We start from the raw sequence: 14,004 nt of genomic DNA on the forward strand, positions 1-14,004 counted from the left end.
GGTGTGTTCGAGATTTGCTTATTATTTTTTTTTAATTATAACTTTTTTGGATTAGTTACACTGCGCTCCAACCCCTTGCCACTGCCAAAGCAATGCGTCCCGGCTGGATGCGTGTAAGCACGTTCATCGGAGATGGCACCAATAGGGACATATTGATTCAACTGCGACGCCGGAGAGTTGGTTTGCAGCCTTAACACTGACAGCTGAGGCGAAGGCTGTAATGACAGTCGAAACTGTCAGCTTAGTAAGCATACTTTTTCTTCACTCAAACAAAGACCATTGTCTGATTTTTAAAAAAGAGACTTTAAACCTATTCCAATGAATAAGAAGACAAGATAAATGTCATTGCGTAACCCATCACCATGTTTTTCTCCAATTTAAAAACCACAGCTGGAGTTGCTACTTCGTCAGCGCCTCCAGCAGAAAAGTCTCCAAGTGAAGCTACCCTGTACAAGGCAAGAGTTTAAGTTCAAGTTCAAGTCAACTTTATTGTCAAATGTGCTCCGTGTGCAACATACAGCACAGATTAAATTACTGTATAAGGTTTTATCATGAAACACTGAAGTAAATGTGTACTGTTGTAATCTTTGTCTCAAATATGTAAAGTACTACTACTGTTTACATATTTTAAATATGCTGGTAGCTGTGATGTTTCTTACTTGCAATAACATCACTGATCAACTCAACTGTATTTATAGAGCACTTTAAAACAACTACCGCTGTATACAAAGTGCTGTACATGGAGCAAATATCATATAAACAACAATAATATCCATTTGTGTTCATATTGTATTTAATTGAAAGATGTTTGTTGTTTTATTTTCTCTTTCTCCTTTCTTCTTTCTACATACATTCTTGCTGCTGGAGGCTGTAAATTTCCCCATTGTGGGACGAATAAAGGATATCTTATCTTATAAACAATAGAACAATAAATTACTAACAAAGACAGTAGACAGCACAAAAACAGTAAAACTAAGATCAAGTCTGCGTCATGCTGAGTCAAAGCCAAAGAATACAAATGAGTGAGCTATTTTTAAAAAAAAATCCTGTGGGGTTTTTGGGGGGGGAAGTGGGGCAAATTGAGCTTTCCCAGGGCATTGCGTGACTCCACAAAATGTGTAAATTGATGTTAATTTCATGAAATTTCAAATAAAAAATACATCATGTGGCATGTTATTTAAATATTCTTTAAAATCGTTTAAAAATTGCTAACTAGCTTGCAGAATACTCTGGTTGCAGGTTTGTGGTGCGTTATGGCAGGCCGACAAAGATCTTATTCACTCAAAGAGTCCTTTGAAATGATTTGCCTTCCTGATGATTCATTCATTCATTCATTCTTCTGTACCGCTTGATCCTCACTAGGGTCGCGGGGGGTTGCTGGAGCCTATCCCAGCTGTCTCCGGGCAGTAGGCGGGGGACACCCTGAATTGGTTGCCAGCCAATCGCAGGGCACACATAGACAAACAACCATCCACGCTCACACTCACACCTAGGGACAATTCAGAGTGTTCAATCAGCCTGCCATGCATATTTTTGGAACGTGGGAGGAAACCGGAGCACCCGGAGAAAACCCACGCAGGCCCAGGGAGAACATGCAAACTCCACACAGGGAGGCCGGGAGCTGGAATCGAACCCGGTACCTCTGCACTGTGAAGCCGACGTGCTAACCACTGGATGATTTGCCTTCCTGATGATGACAAAATCAATTTCAGACGATGAAATTGGTGGTCCAGATTTTGGTGAACCTGCTGAAATACGAGTCTGACTTCAGCCTTGATGATGATGAGACACTGGGAGCAATAGCAATACCTAATCCAAACACAATTGATGTTGACATTCATAACATACAAGCAGACAATGACACTGGGGTCCCCGATGATGATTAACCTCAGCCCGGCCCAGCTCCACTAAATAAAGTTTTTTCTTGGAGGCAGAGGAAACCCCCCAGCAGCTGACCGAGACCCTTCATTCCAAATACCTGCATTCTCACCTCCACCAGATGAAATACCAAGTGCAAAGTGGTATTTTGATCAGTTCATGGATGAATCCGTGTTTGAACTTATTTCTGACCAATCAAACCTGTATGCAGTTATGAAGAATGGCCCAGAACTAAAAACAACCCCTTCAGTTGAGGTCAGACTAGATCGATCCGATCATTTTCCCATCCATGCTGATAAACGTGGACGATGCAGAGTGTACGAGAATGGCTACACACAAATGGCCTGTCTGAAGTGCAAAGTACTTTACAAAGGACAAAAATTGTTTCTTCCAACCACACGAAGAAGTGACCTTCAGACCTGGCCTTCTCAATTAGGACTTGAGACGTTGATATAGTATTATTGATATTATATCTCAATAGTGGTTGATGTAGGGGATGAAAAAATATTGTTCTTGTCCCTAATCTATACCAAGTTGTTTTGTTGTTATTCTTCTACCGTTAAGTACTTTGGAACATTGTTTTGAATTGCTCTATGCAAATACAGCAATTTTCCATGCCCTATTGTTTTTGAACTAAACTGAGGCTCAGAGGGGATCGAGCCTTTTCTGTTGCTGGTCCCTCTCTCTGGAATGACCTCCCACTGAACATTCGGCAAGCCTCCTCGCTGCCCATCTTTAAAGCCCTCCTCAAAACTCACTTGTATTCTTTGGCGTTTGACTCAGCATGACTTAGATTTGTTCTTGATTTTACTGCTTGTTGCTTTCTACCGCCTTTATTACCGATTCGTCTTACTGTTTATTGTGTATGTTAAATCGCTCCATGTACAGCACTTTGTATGCAGCGATGGCTGTTTGAAAGTGCTCTATAAATACTGTTGACTTGACTTGACTTGACCTGACCTGGCGTTAATTTACCACATCGGGCCAATGTTGTAAACCTGCAACATCCCAGAATACATTACATGTTTTGTTTTGTTTATTAAACGTAAAACATATACAGTAATAATTTGACAGAAAATAAGGTAAATAAAATAGTAAAAAGAAAGACATCAGTCTTCATTCAACACAGTTATTATGTTCAAGGGAGTAGGAAGAAGTAAAAAACTCCTCGTCCTCCCCCGTTATGCGTTTATATCTAATAAATCATTTCTATATCAATCAGAAAAGAAAGAAGTCTCCATTAAGGCTCATACTTTACCCTTAACCGTGATATTTTTACATCTTTTGGTTTGTATCGGGATTATATACATCCACACCCTGGCACTCTTGTGTCAATTTTCTCTTGTATTCATAATGGATATTTCAATATCTTTCTCTATTTATCAACTTAGTTCTGATTTATCATTATATTTAATGTTTAGAATTTATCATTTTAACTGATTGTTTTTTTGTACAATTTTTTTGAATTTGTTTTTGAACTCAGCAAGTGATTTACTCATTTTCAGGTCCGTTTCGATATTATTCAACAGATTAACACCTTTGATAAATACACATCTTTCCTTGATGTTTGTTCTTGTTTTGAGTTTTTTGAATAAATTGGTACCTCTTAAATCATAGCTGCATGTGAAGCTTTTGCTAAAAAAAAATAAGTCTGAATTGTACACTACTACCCCATACGACAATTTCCCCCCAAATATCAGATGTTTCCTAGCCTCAGAGGGTTTTTAAATATTATTATTTTACACATTTTGTACCAATTACCCTCTTAATACCTTTTATACGTTCATAACGTGGCTGCTAACCTTAATGTAGAACTTATTTTGGTGTGGTTAGTTCCGTTTTGGAAAACGGTATTTGTTAGGTGAAGCTGAAAATGATTTGTCATACAGCCCCGAAACCGCAAACTTGTCTTAGATGAACGCAAATAATTGCAAAAGTGGCAATTTAACCCACCGTAATTTGCTAGCACGGCTAGCAAATAGAGAAACGTATCGCTCTTGACAATCTCACTAGCAAGTGAAAATATCCCTGCGTTATTTACAAGCGCACCTGCGTAATTTCTTTATACACAATGAAACGGAGATTAACTCTAAATCAACACACGGACGTACGGCATTTACTATAGCTACCACGAACCTTCACGGTATTAGCTAGCTAGCTAAGTGGTTAATTCCAAGCGAAGCCAACAGCTTTTTTGGGGTGCTCTAAGCAAAGACATATGGATGCACAATCTCACCTGTGACATGTCCTGTTGATCCAGAATATTTTATTTGAAAACGTCTCTCATTCACGCTACTGTCCCAATTTATGTGTCCCCTTTCCCACTCATGTATCATTTCCTGTGACCTGCTCCTTAGCTACGACCAAACATGAACGTAAATTGCGTAATGTGCCGCATTTACACAGTGACCGCGTTGAACTAAATTCACCAAGAATATCCGTAAGTTGTTCGCGCTGCCGTCATTGGATGTATATAACCGGACTCCTTTCGCCGCCTTACTCGCCGTTGCGAGAAGTGAAGCCACTAGCAGCCATCTTACGTTGCCACGTTACCTGACTTAAATAAATTGATTTTTGCGCGTGAGAAAAGCTCAAAATGCACATTTAATCGGTAAGAATGTAATTATTAACCTTCTCTTATCCTGTCTATCTCCAATGCTACTCGATGATTCGTCTGCATCATTATGTCAGAACTACGAACTATGAAATAAAACTAAACTCCATCAAGAAAAAAAAACGCTGTGAAATATAAACATCACTTCTGAAAGTCATAATTCACGATAGTAAGATAATATTGGAGTGACCAAATGTCCTCCTTTATCCGGACATTTACGCTTGTTTATATCCTGTATGGGTGTCCGAACGAAATTTTATAAATTCATGAAAATGTCCAGCGTGTACGTTTTTCACGGAACTAAGTAGCATATGTCTAATTTGAATGATGTTTTGTGGAACAAATGCGGAATGCTTAAAAAATACTGTAATGCCCCTCAGTAGCGGAGAGAACGATGCTCGCAGTTGCTGATACATCATTTATCATTTTTAATAACCAAATAAGTAATAAACACACGCATTCAAGGAGTTGCTGTTCGCCACAACTCACGCCCATGCGCTCCTCACTCAGACTAACTCCCCGGAGCCAATATTCCCCCCAACCTGGCTCCTCCCCTCCCTATGATATCACACAAATACAAGAAACAGATATTACAATACTTATGAGTGGCAGAATGCACCGTGACCGGCATGTGTGACGTAAGACTAAATAACCCAGAAGGCAGCGGTAGTTTGGCAAAGTGTATGTGGAGCAGGCCCGTTCAGTTACAAACGTGAGAGCCATACAATAGTGTTTGCTGCCAAAATGGGAAGGACAGAAGCCAAAATTGAATAAACAAACAAAAAGTCATCCCTATAATTCGTCTGTGTCTCACCGCTGTGGTTGAAGTCACTGGACTCAGAAGTGCGTTTCGATCACCAGTCGGAGTTGAGCACAGTGAGAATACACGAAAAAGCTTAGGAGAGTGTGTAAAGCCCACAAGTACATACTGTATTTCAATGACTAGTAAAGATGCAATTCGGAGAGCTAAAAGCTCATATAGATTCACCTTTTTCTTTGTTTTATTTTCTACCAATACAGAGGAGAATTTATTTAAATGAGGATTTCACAACATATTGAAAAAATATTGTCATTGTGATAATGGCGCACAAAGTGCAGAATGCAAAACATGTCTAATGAATTCATCTGGAATTGTGTAGTTGTCATGATTCGGTTTGGGACCAACAGGTGGCACTGTATGGCTCCCCCCCCCCCACCCCCTCTGCAGCTGCACACCTGTTGGTCGTTAGGTCATTAGTTCTATAAAAGGACTCATGCCCAAGCACTCTTTGTCGGGTCATTGGTTCTTTTTGCTTCTGTCATGTTCGTTTGTTGCTATTCCTTTGCTGCTGTCATGTTTGTTCTGGTAGTGTTGGTTATTGATTGTTTTTGTTTCAGTCATGGTTTTTGTTTGTTAATTGTTACTTTGGACTTTGTTTTAGATTTAGTTTTCTCTAGTGATGGGTCCATGAGGCCTCATGAGGCATGTCGACACAATGACACACTGTGTTGATACTGTACTGATACTGTGTCGCTAACCACTGCCACCTGCTGGACCTTCAAAATCCCTGCAGCCAACCCACTTGACAGACTGAACAAACTGATTTGATGATGACGTGTTGGTATAATAAATAGTGTAGTGATGTTTTCATTAATCAATATATATCGTTGTATTAATGATTATTGTGTTTAAAGTTTGTATATTGCATAAATGCTTGAATAACATGTTTTTACTGAAACTCTTGAGACACATCCTGTTATTGCCGAAAACTCATGATTAAAAGCAGAAGTACATCTGCTGATAGTATTAGCTTCATACAACTTGCTTGAACTGTGTTATCATTTCTGTGTGGGACCAATAAAGTGCCTATTGTTGGTAGCCAGAAGTGTCTTGTCGTTATTTCTGAGTGCCTATCTCCGACGGTCCTTTATAAAACTTGATATTCATTCAAATTGAGTATCAGAAGTGTTTCAAAACACGTGTATACAATGCACTACCTCATTCTACCCACAATAGCCACAGCGCCATTGTTTATGTTGTTGTTTATGCTGTTTATATTGTTTATATTGTCTATACCAGGGGTGCCCAAACTTTTTGGATTGAAGATCTACTTTTCGATCAACTAACCTCCCGGGATCTACCCTTACCGGCGCGCGCATGCGCACATGCACACACACACACACACGCGCACGCCATGATGAGAAACAGCCTGAAACGGAGGAATGCGACGCACTTTTGCAGCCTGTTAACTATCATAGCTCACACGTATCGTTTTAAAGTGCTTCCCTGGGCCCTCCTGGATTCCTATTCTTTGCTCGTGCCCTTGGTGAATAGTACACAAAGCAAACTCTGAATGAGAATCATGACGATAAAAGATAGAGCGCAACAGCTCTGATCACAAGCTGCAATTGCAAACTGCTGAGCGCTAACAACTTCCGGTGACGTAATCACGTGCCACCGTAAATTTAAGATTTACCTGCTTTATTTTATTTTTAAAATATTTTTTTGTGAAAATGAGACTGATAATATGATTAGTGTGCAGTGTATATTAACACAAAAAATATATTAATAACATTTACAAAGACACACAAATGGTTGTTTGGTTTTTTTCTTCTCGACACTCCTCGGATCTACTTGGGACCTGTCTTAGATCTACCGGTAGATCAGGATCTACCTAATGGGCACCCCTGGTCTATACTGTTCAGATTATGCCATTTTTATACAGTGTAGCTGCTATCCTTTCTTAAAGATGACATTGACCCTTGACAATATCATTCACATCCATGCATTCATATTGTATCAGTCAATGTGTTTCAATAATGTGAAAATCATGTGCATAATGATGCTTGTGGGCTTTGTCTTCACAAATTTTGATTTAGAAAAATAAAATGCTCCGGTGTTTTAAATGTCAGTCTGTTGCATTTAATGCATGCTATTTCCCCTGTTGTGGAGAACACACACACACACACACACAATAGAATAAGACATGCCAAAAATCCTAGAGGCACTTGGAGTGACAAGGAGATTTTAATAAATACCTTATTCTCCAAAAGGAGATCAAAATGGCTCTACACGGCGGACAATTTGTCACTCGAGTGAAGTGCGTCTCAGCACACAGCAGTCGATAGTCTGCTGCTCTCAGCTGTGCGTGCGAGCACGTACTTGCGGCGCCGACCCAAACCACGCCACATATTAAGCTTTGAACTACGACAACAGCTAAACTAGCCTAGCCGATGTAATGATGGTCAGCAGACAAGGTTTACGTTTTATGTGACTTTTAACAGCAACGTGGCAGAGTCATCAAACATGCGGTGTGCTCACTTGCAGTCGCTTTCTGGAACTCCCCTTTATAGGCGGGACCTCTCAATCAACTGGAGTATGACCTACAGTACAAACGTTCATAGAGCACTTCTCATATAATAATAGCCTATTATATGACAGCTGACATGACGCTTGAAGTCAGACGGACACATTTTTTCTGATTATCAGTGTTTATTCCGTAATGCCCAAACATATATTATTATTCAAGCGAGGGTGAGGTCTGTTTTGTTTCGCATCGTGTCGCCAGACGCACTTCCTTAGGATACACTGTGCGGGCTTTTGCTGCGTCAACGCCCCCTGCACTGAGTCGGCGCCCCCTGGACTAAGGACTAAGTGGCGCAGCTTGGACTGTGCCAAGCAGCCGATGCAGTCTAAACTGCACCGGTGCAGTTCACGTGTCAGTTAGCAGCCTGGACTGTGTCAACGCAGCCGATGTGTCAATTAGCAGCCTGGATTGTGTCAACGCAGCCGATGCAGTCTAAACTGCGCCGGTGCAGTTCACGTGTCAATCACATGACGTAATGAAGAAGCACATGCACCTACACGTGGTTTGCTCTGTGAGCCCGGCGCATGCATCAATGCATCGGTGTCGCTGGAACCATCACTAGTTTTCTCTATTTTAAATACAATTCGTCAGGTACATCCTGCTCCTCCCTCCTGCCTGCTTTTTGGGGTCCACCACCACCTTGCAACGTGACAGAATGACCCGACCACCTGGACCCGCAGGTAGTAAGGACTGGTCCCTTTTCCACCATCTGCCTGGCGGAGCACGTCTGCGGCTGACACCCTTTTCCCCTTCAGGCAGCCCTGGTGTTGCGGCTGTCCCATGTTCCCCCTTCAGGCAGCGCTGGTGATGAGGCTGCCCCATGTTTTTGTCTCGTCAAATAGCGTCTACAGTGGGCCGAGCCCCGTCCGTGTCCACGTTGAGCCGAGGTTCGTCATGTGTCTGTTTGAACTGAGTCACATTCACGTCCACGACGAGCAGTGCCATGTCAGGTCGAGCCCCTGTTGACGTCCGGCTGTCCCATGTCCCCCGCTACGTCGAGCTCCATCCACGTCAGGCTATGCCCAGCCAAAGGGTTGCTTCTTGTTCCTGTTCTCCGGCGAGGCGAAGGTCGTCGTCGCCTTTGTCCAAAGGCTTGCCTCGCCGGGTAACGGGAACAAAAGTAATAATATACAGTAAAAATTATATTTATATTATTAATTATATATTATAATAATTATATTATTATTATATTATTCTTACTGTATATTATCACTTTTGTTCCCGTTACCCGGCGAGGCAAGCCTTTGGACATTTTTGGGGTGAGGGAGGCGTACTGTCATGATTCGGTTTGGGACCAACAGGTGGTACTGTAGCCCCCCCCCCCCCCCTGCAGCTGCACACCTGTTGGTTGTTAGGTAATTAGTTCTATAAAAGAACTCCCGCCAGAACACTCATTATCGGGTCATTGGTGCTCTTTGTTACTGTCATGTTCGTTTGTTGCTGTTCCTTTGCTGCTGTCATGTTTGTTCTGGTAGTGTTTGGGTTATTGATAGTTTTTGTTTCAGTCATGGTTTTTGTTTGTTACTTTGGACTTTGTTATGGATTTAGTTTTCTGTTTTATATACAATTAGTCAAGTACACTTTGCTCCTCCCTCCTGCCTGCTTTTTGGGGTCCACCGCCACCTTGCATCGTGACAATAGTTTAATGTAATTTTGACCAATCAGATGCAACCGCAATGCACATCGCCATCAAATTGCCCATCAATAAAAGAACAGGTTCCCGGGATATTATTTTCACTGAAGAACATAATTAGATCAGAATGCATTCGTATTTCATGATAATATTTCTTTAGGTACATGTTAAATATAGGCATACTATCGATCTTACAATTTGTAACACCCATATTGCATTTTGCATGTTTCTCAATAGTGTGCATCCATAATCTTAAATATATTTGAGTATCATTTCTGTATCTCGAGGCTGGGACTAGCGGCCTCTTTTTTTTAGATCAAAATATGGTTACCCGAGATAATATACTCAAGTCTAAATGGTCAATGCAGCTAGGAAAGTTTACTCTGCGAAATTACTCCATTCACGATACTGGCATTAAAAAAAAAAAAAGCAGTAATAAGAATCAGAATCAGAATCATCTTTATTGGCCAAGTATGTAGAACACACAAGGAATTTGTCTCCGGTATAACACGCTGCATTAGTATCATCGTAAACAACAAAATCATTTAACAATTTTAGAGTAACCAGTAGTTTTGTAGGACCATTTTGTAGTACAAGAAGAGTGACTACGTCAGTGACTGTTTAAGGAGTTAATGGCTAGAGGGAAGAAGCTGTTTAAGTGTCTACTGGATTTGGTGCGCATGGATCTGTAGCGTCTGCCTGAGGGGAGTGGCTGAAAAAGGTGGTGGGCAGGGTGCGGGGGATCCAGGAGGATTTTCCGTGCCCTTGTCTTGATTCTTGCAGTGTGCAAGTCCTCAAGAGTGGGTAGGGCAGTGCCAACGATTTTTCCGCCGTCCTAACTGTCCGTTGAAGTCGGATTTTGTCCTTTTTTGTGGCGGCCCCAAACCAAACCGTGATGGAAGAACACAGGATTGATTCGATGACTGCCGTGTAGAACTGTCGTAGCACCTCCTGTGGCAGGCCATGCTTCCTCAGCAGCCTCAGGAAGTACATCCGCTGCCGGGCCCTTTTCAGGATGGAGATGGTGTTGACTTCCCACTTCATGTCCTGGGAGACTGTGATTCCCAGGAACTGGAAGGTCTCGACGGTTGACACAGGGCAGTTGGATAGTGTGAGGGGCAACTGTGGAGAAGAATGTTTCCTGAAGTCCACGATCATCTCTACAGTCTTGAACGTGTTCAGCCCGAGGTTGTGTCGGCTGCACCAGAGCTCCAGCTGCTCCACTTGTTGGCGGTACGCAGACTCGTCGGCGTCTTTGATGAGACTGATGACCGTGGTGTCGTCTGCGAACTTTATGAGTTTGACAACTGGATCTGTTGAGGTGCAATCGTTTGTGTAGAGAGAGAAGAGCAGTGGAGAGAAGACACATCCCTGTGGGGCTCCAGTGCTGGTGGTGCGTATTGATGATGTTGTTGCTCCCAGTCTCACCTGTTGTGTCCGTCCCGTCACGAAGCTGAGGATCGCAGGGGACACACCAAGGTGGAGAAGTTTGGGGGTGAGGAGTTCCGGGATGATGGTGATAAGGGTGTTTTCAGAAAAATAAATAAATAAATTAAGACTATGACTATTGCTACAATTACCTAATACTAATTACCTAATAATAATCATAATAAAATAAATTGTCAATAAAAGAGGCAACGAAAGATGGCTGCCCTCTGCCTTCAACTGCCAGAGTCGATTGGCAGTCCACATTATTATCAAATAAGTTCCATTCCATTTGTATCTGGAAGTATGTGTGTATCTGGAGTTCCAAGATTAAATTTTCAAATGGAAACCAAAGTACCCAGAGAAAACCCATGCAGACCCAGGGACAACATCAGGAAGGACGTAGCTGGAATGAAGCCCGGTACTGCTGATCTGCGAGGTCGACGCGCGAAACACTGGACCACCGGGCCACCCTACACACATTCTTTCTATGTGTGTAGGGCAGGGGTGCCCATTAGGTAGATCCTGATCTACCGGTAGATCTAAGACAGGTCCCGAGTCGATCTGAAGAGTGTCGAGGAGAAAAAAAACCCAACCATTTGTGTGTCTTGTACATTCATTCATTCATTCATCTTCCGAGGCCGCTTCATCCTCACGAGGGTCGCGGGGGGTGCTGGAGCCTATCCCAGCTGTCTTCGGGCAGTAGGCGGGGGACACCCTGAATTGGTTGCCAGCCAATCACAGGGCACACAGAGACGAACAATCATCCACGCTCACACTCACACCTAGGGACTTTGTACATGTTAGTAATATATTTTTTGTGTCATGTACGCTGCACCCTAATCATCCTATCAGTCTCATTTTCACAAAATAAACATTAAAAAAATAAAATAAAGCAGGTAAATCTTGAATTTACGGTGGCGCCTGATTACGTCACCGGAAGTTGTTAGCGCTCAGCAGTCTGCAATTGCAGCTTGTGATAAGAACTGTTGCGCTCTATTTTTATCGTCATTCTTCTCATTCAGAGTTTGCTTCGTGTACAATTCACCGAGGGCACGGGCAAAGAATAGGATTCTAGGAGGGTCCAGGGAAGTCACATGATACACCCTGGAACCATGCTAACAAGAAACTAATAGATTACTGGCAGACATGTTGATAGACAAATGGATGGATATTTTGAAAACTCATTTTTTTTCACCCATTGTCTGAGGACTTATGATGATATAGTCTAGGGGTCAGCAACCCGCAGCTACAGAGCCGAATGTGGCTCTTTAGCGCCACCCTAGTGGCTGCCTGGAGCTTTTTCAAAAATGTTTGAAAATGAAAAAAGATGGGAGAGGGAAATATATTGTTTGTTTTAATATGGTTTCTGTAGGAGGACAAACATGACACCAACATTCTTAAAGTTTTACAATGCTGTAAAAATGTGTAGAATTAATGTTAGATTTCAACATTATTATTCCTGTCAAGGAGGATTTGCGTCATAGCCTGCGACACACGTTTCTATTCGCCGGACGGGATGTCAGGCAGGTGCTGTTTTATGTACAATTCACCCAGGGTACTGGCAAAGAATGGGAATCCGGAGGGCCGAGAGAAACATTTTTAAATGGTGCACATGAGCTCCAAAATTTAACATGCAGCTAAAGTGCCTTGATCATCTTCGGGCCCGTTATAGTCATTTTGTAAGTGTGTGCGTATGCACGCGTTTGTGGTAACGGGTCGATCGCAGGAGGTTGGTTTACGAAAAAGTAGATCTTGGGTCATTTGAAGGTCAATCAGATGAATCCTCTATATTACAGGGGTGTCCAAACTCAGTCGTTAAGAGCCTCTGTCCTGCCTGTTTTCCAGGTCTCCTAGGAGTAATACACCTGATTCAAATCATCTGGATCATTCTAATGCTGCTTCAGAGTTGATCATTTGAATCAGGTGTGTTGCAGCTGGGAGATATGGAATACAAACAGGACAGCGGCCTTCCAGGCTGGAGGCTGGACATGCCTGCTCTCCAACAAGGGTGTAATAGCATCAATGTGAAAAAATGGGTAAATGTTGGATTTTCAAAAATTCACAGCTCACTTACTGTTCATTTTAGACCAGGGGTGTCAAAGTTATTTCACATTGTGGGCCACATACGGCCTTGGTAGATTTCAAGTGGGCCGGACCATTAAAATGATATCATATTCTGCTCTAAATAAACAAAATAATATGTCTTTCCTTTGTTTTGGTCTAAAGAACCACAAGAACATTCGGAAAACGGTGACGTTTAATGAACATATCTTTCACAAAACATTTCATGAAGCACCTTAGATTTCCTTAGACAAGTGTTCAATTTAATTTTGTGATTCATATATATGCATTGCAACTGATCCCACTGATCAAGGCACAAAACTTTAACAAATAATTGGTATTGAAAAATATAGTCTTCCATTTTAAGATTAAATGAGATTTATACCATTACACATGTGCATATAAAATCTAAATTTAATCCCTGCCTACACCTTAAGAACCAAGGAGAGTGCTATTAAATGTGTAAAGAATAAAGTAATCACATGTCCTTGATAGCGTGTTGGGTCTGTCTCAGTGACAGACTGAGATGGCTGTTGTCTTCTTCTCTGATCAAAACAATGTTTTGTCGTCCACTCTGATCAAAATAGTGTGTACCCTCGCGGATACGTAATGAATCGCACCTTCTTAAAAATATTCATTCCGTGTCTTTTATGCCTTTTTTAACTTTTAAATGATCCTGCGGGCCTGACCGAACCTCCTTGGGGGCTGGTTCCGGTTCCACTGTTTTAGTCAATGCACCAATACAATTTCTGTACATCACAGGGTGTTACACGGCGCCTGACAATTTTTATCGGCCTCGGTTTGCATGTTCTCCCCATGCTTGCATGGGTTTTATCCGGGTACTCCGGTTTCCTGTCACGTTCCACAAACATGCATCGTATGTTGATTGAACGCTCTAAATTGTCCCTCGGAGTGAGTGTGAGTGCGAGTAGTTGTATATCTATTTGTGCCCTGCGATTGGCTGGCAAGCTGTCCAGGGTGTATCCCGCTGGATAGGCTCCATCACACCCGCGAAACTCGTGAGGATTAGCGGTTCAATTAAT

General features: G+C 42.1%; 2 protein-coding genes across 4 annotated transcripts in view; one reads left to right on the plus strand and one right to left on the minus strand.

Annotated features, from left to right (window-relative positions):
- dicer1 (dicer 1, ribonuclease type III) overlaps window positions 1-4,266 on the minus strand; it is a 103,713-nt gene extending 99,447 nt beyond the window's left edge. For all 3 annotated transcript variants that reach the window (XM_052085646.1, XM_052085647.1, XM_052085648.1), the window contains exon 1: window positions 4,115-4,266. The gene's annotated coding sequence lies outside the window, so the exon portion shown is untranslated. The remainder of the gene's footprint in view (window positions 1-4,114) is intronic.
- Window positions 1-14,004, plus strand: part of LOC127614473 (uncharacterized) — a 316,500-nt gene that overhangs the window by 132,209 nt on the left and 170,287 nt on the right. The gene's annotated exons all lie outside the window — the stretch shown is intronic.

Source organism: Hippocampus zosterae, chromosome 14 (genome assembly GCF_025434085.1).
Source record: "Hippocampus zosterae strain Florida chromosome 14, ASM2543408v3, whole genome shotgun sequence".
NCBI lineage: Eukaryota > Metazoa > Chordata > Actinopteri > Syngnathiformes > Syngnathidae > Hippocampus > Hippocampus zosterae.